The following is a 5,741-nucleotide window of genomic DNA, read 5'->3' on the forward strand; positions in this document are numbered from 1 at the left end:
AAAAAATAATTAAAAAAGTAATATTCTTTTCTATAAATTAATAACAATACTATAGAAATACTCCATTAACTCTATAATAATAAATAATAAATAATTCAAAATAGTTAGATTTAAAAAAATTAAAACTTTGAACTTTAATTAACTATTATTTTTTTATCTTATTTTATAATTTATATTTTTTTACAATAGATTTCTAAAACATACAATTCTTTCATTTTATTATAGTCTACTTACTATACTTGAAAAAATACTTGAAGATATAAACTATTGAATCTTAGATTTTTAAACTGTAACGAATAATGTGAACGGATTCTAATTGTGAATTGATTGTGGATATCATTCGGATAATAGGAACTTATCGACAGAATGGAACTTCACAACTAGCCAATGGCGATGTTCTCTTGCTTTCCTTTCAAGGTTGACGGCAGGTACTTGCCTAAATCGATTATCGCTCGATGCGCTTCGTTGAGTGTGAAGAAGATTGGCAGATAGAATTTGCATTAGTATGCCACGGGAATTCACCTTTCCTCCGACGAACGATAACGGGGAATAGAAGCGATACGCAAAATTTCAAAATATTCGATTATATAGACAGTGACCGTGCAATTTATTCGAAAAGTACTCTAGATAAAAGACAAATGAGAAATTTGATATAATTTTTCTATTTAAAAAAAAAAAAACATTCGTAAAACATATCTATAAATCAATTCCCCGAATAAAATATAAATAAATAATCTATTTCATATATTAATTTATATATTAATAATGTATATATTATCTAGCGGTTTGTTAGAGGCTTCTTAAAACGGCATTTCATTATTTCTCAGAAATTAAATATTGCTCTGTATTAACAACGATAAAAATAATTTGCTTAAATAATTAAAAAAAGAAATAAAAGTTCATATAATTTATGCCTTCATAGTTTTCTTAATATAAAATCTGCTAAAAACGAATTCTTCAAATACAATAATATAAAATTTGTATGATTTTTTCCAATTTAGTTTAATTAATGATGGATTTACAATAGTAATTATTGACAATATTAAATTATTTATTAGTTGTGGCTTCCTAAAACTTTGTTTATTCTTCTCTTTCGTATTTTTCTCATAATGCAATATGAAACAAAATCATTGGATAGCATAGAGACCTTTCTTTGTTACTATAAGAACAGATCATATGTGGTTTATTTTTTTCAAAATAGAATTTTACATAAATTATTTATTTTTATTCGTTCATCCTTAAATTACTTTTATTTTTTTAATGTTCAATTCTAGTATAAAAATGAGATATCTATATCAATCTGTAACGGATCTTAGTGCCTAATAATTTTTATCATTTCAAACTCATAAGAAACTACATGCCGCAATTTTGTTAGTCTTAAAACACAGTTTTTACATAAAACCGGAATGCCTAATTTCATAAATTAAATTAACAAGCAATTAAATAACATTGATGCTGAGAAGCATCTATAAAGTTCACCTGTCTATAAAAAAAAAAGTAATAAATTTAATCTAAAAATTATTATCTCATCCAGGGTTCAATCTGGATCTCCCATATTCCTTACAGGTGCCCTATTTATTCAACTGCCGAAGTATGTGACAATATTTTTTGCAATAATCAATGTATGTTACGAAACGTCGTTTTTCAGGCGACCTAATATCAACCGTAATAACTGAAATTAGGACCGATAAAATGTCCAACATAAAGATGAGATAGTAAAATAAAAATTTACTAAATTATTATTAGACCGCAGATTAATATAAACAATTTCGTCTTTATATTTCACATTACCCTAAATATTTTTCGCAATAAATTCTTTATCATTTTTGAACAAGATGCTTGTAGCATCGTAATCAAATTAATGATAAAAATTTGAGATATTAATACTAACTTTAGTTTATTACATTTGCGTTTCAAATCTAACAACCTATATGCAGTTATATATAACTGAAAATATACACAGAAGAAGATGATATTATGAAAGTTACATTTTGTACATTTATTAAATTGATTTATTTTGTCAGTCACGCAAAGTAAACAAATTAGTTACGTTCTTAAATAAAATATTTTATTTTCATTTTAAATTACAGTAGAAAAATTAAATATGTTGCTATTATTTCTCAGAATCTAACATCATTTGAAAAGAACCTATTTGTGTTTTTGGTAAGAACGAAAGTACAACAGTTCATCGTGTCTAATTAGTCACTCGTTAATTGAGAAAATTTTTGAGTAGCCTTATAAGATGTCATTTTGTCGATATCGTTCGAAAAACTATTCACAAAACCAGCGAGATGACGTCAAAAGGAAAGTTTGAGATGTCTGCGGATAAGATCGCTTTTAGTGAAATACAAGCGACACTTCACAGCCACTTCTCCGATAACGAGACATCAAGAGGAGCATGTTTGATCGTGAATTACGAAATAATTATATAAGCATATAAACATCACAAATTTTTGGGTCAAGGCCTCTTTTATCATTCAACGTTCGCGGTTCACAATGCGTTACTTTTCCACCGTTTGCGAAAAAGAAAAATGCCGCGAACAGTATCAAAACTGCTGTAAGCGACAGAAAATACATCTTCCAGAAAAATGCATATTAATTGTGCCATATGTTCATATTAGAATAATTACATATACTTCCTAATTCTTCTTAAACTTCAGCGTATTATCACATTTCAGTGTCATATTTTTATAAATCCTAAATAATAAATATTTCATAACTTAGAGTGTAAAATTAATTGAACAGCATATTGATGAATGTAATCGTTAATTTTTAAATTTAACATATTGATAATAAACACTAAGTTAGTGTACAAAATAAAGAGTCAACCGTAATATCATTATTAATACCTTTTCCTTTATGTATATTATAATTGATTTTTTAAACAAACATGATTGCTTTTTTACTATTTTTATCAAGCTTGCGTTTATAATAAAATTTATAATTTAATCGATAATCACACGTGTAAGAGTTACATAACATAATGCGTACAAATTATTTGTAAGTAAAAACAAATTAATGAATATTAATAGATTATTCAATGTAAATATAAAAAGTTAATATGATGGCACTTAATCGTGATCGATGTTGGATAAAACTCAATGTATGTTATAATTTGATATTAAAATTTTACTTCAGTTCGTATAAAAATAAAAATAAGTGATAATATACAGTTTCTACTGTTACCCTACTAGATGGAATAGTCATAATAATATTTCGCTAGAAATAATATTCGCCAATTGAGATATATAGAAACTTTATCTCAAATGAATAACTAATTAACAAACTCAAAGTCGACAAGCAACGAATTAATCTTAATCTTTAGCCAACTTTACGTTGTCGAATTGAAACTTTCAATTCCCGCCTGACCCATTTGTCGGACTCAAGGCAGCCGTTTGGTTGCACCAGCCGTTGCAATTTTAAAATATCAAGTGCACCTTTCCGGATGTTGATAAACATCGATGGCATTACCGCCCGGCTGCAATCGCCGACCTCTAACTGCTCACCCCTACTGATCTCCTGCAGTTTTCATAGAGCGCCAATGTCTGAAATCACTGGCGGAACGACACCGACTCGTTCTTCGATTCGCGTGAACGCGTTCCTGCCATTGTGCCGAGGAAATGAGCTATCGGTGAGGAAAGATAAATGCACACTCCGCCTCTTTCGCTTTCGTTATTTCGAAACTTTATGATTAAAACGGTCGTCAGACTTCTTGGATCGTATACTATCGAACTGCATTTTCCGTAATTTTTTTTAGGATATATTAGAGGTTTTCTTTAAGTCTCAGATATGTTTCGAGTGTAAAGATTAAATTGAAGATATATATTGAAACAATAGTAGAGAAAGAGAGAGAGAGAGACTAAGGGCCGGTTTTTCCAACTTCTCGATAAACTTACCAATCAGGTAAATATGTATCTGTCTTTATTTATTTAGAAAAAAATAATGATAGACACATGTTTACCTCATAGCTAAGTTTACCAAGAAGTTGGAACAACGGGCCTTTAGTCCATAATTTATTGTATAAGGAATCTATATATTTTAGTACATTTCACATCTCGAGTGAAACTTACTTTATAAAATAAAATCTGCGTAATAAAAATAAAAAGTTTAAAATAAAAAAAAGGAATTGAATCCAGGTGTTAGCGATTATTTAAACTTTCTTTACGAATCGTCAATTTATCTCACACTTCCTTTAAATATCTATGCAATGTAATAGCTACTGCTTAAGTAATGCTTCTTCTTGCATTTAAATATAATTGTTTAATCGCTTTAAGTATGCTTATAATTTATAATAACAACAAAAATTGCATAGATTTATATCAATCTTTATAATTAATTAATTTGTATAGCAATCTTTATATTGTATATATGTATACAAATTCTCATAAATACATCGTAAATTTGAAAATTACCATCTTTTTATAGGTCTCTTGTCGAGTTAAACATAACATTGTCTTAAGGATTCATTATTGTTCTAAGGACTTAGAAAAAGGTTATTTTTGTTATTATTTTAGAAACTCTGCAAATAATTTATTTTAAATTTGTACACATAATAATACACATATTCTATTTATATCATAAAAAATTTTAGCAAGTAAAAATAATAAATATTACTGTAGCAAGCACGCATTGTTGTACAGTTACCGAAACTTGGTAAAAACTTTGTCAGAAGTAAAATAATAAGATTAATAGATGTCCGGTTAATAGAACTAAAAATATTAAGAAACAAACTAATTTTTCAATAATTTTAAAGTGTGCAAAAATTGCATTTACATAATTGTCACAAATATCACAAATATCAAATTTTACAAAATATATAAAAATTAAATAAAAAAATTAATACATTTTGCTAGTTTTAACGATAATCGAACATTTGTAGATTAATATTCTATACCTTTTTGTTTAAAATCACAGAACGTCTAGACTTTATAAAAACCGTAAGACAAGCATAAATTTTTATAACTACTACACAAAGAAAACAATTTTACTGAAGCGTCTAAAAATTTAACTAAATACGGATATTAAAATAAGTTTTTATCAGACCATCATAATATTTATATAGAATGCTCAAACTGATTTCTAGAAACCAGAACATCGAAATTTTTTGCAGTATTCCACATCATGTTTGAACGTCCTTTATAATTATTTTGATGACATAGCAAGATTAATTTCAAATCTGTAGTTCCAGCTAAATTTTTAGATATTTTAGCAAAACCGTTCTTTTCGTTTATAATTTTCGTGTTTATTTGCAAAAAATTTTTAATTATAGATAAAATAAATATTAATATTATGCGTACAAAGTTTAAAATGAGTCGTTCGCATTATTCTGTAAAGAAAAAAATTCACATAAAAACAGCCTTTTTTCCTAACCGTTCGAAACGATAACGCATGAGAAGAAGAGACGGAAAATTTCAAGTTTCTGATCGCAATATGGAATCGATTACCACAATATATCAGTTGTTGAATGTGAAGGTGTCGAAAGGCAGCGAAGACGGAGCAATAATGCTTCTCGGGAATACCAGAGATCCATGCAGTCAGCGAGAACGGATTTATGAAATTCAAGCAACTCAAAACTTACTCATATTTACGAGTATAACGAAAATATACGAATACGATCGCGAGCTATACGGCCCGACCAGATTCCTGTCGCACCGAAAATATCACCGCGGACGATTTACAGGAACCGATACCTGCAGGCGAAAACGCAAACAGTTTATCGGCGGGAACGTTTGTTCGCCGCT

This window comes from Monomorium pharaonis, chromosome 2 (assembly GCF_013373865.1).
Source record: "Monomorium pharaonis isolate MP-MQ-018 chromosome 2, ASM1337386v2, whole genome shotgun sequence".
Classification (NCBI taxonomy): Eukaryota; Metazoa; Arthropoda; class Insecta; order Hymenoptera; family Formicidae; genus Monomorium; species Monomorium pharaonis.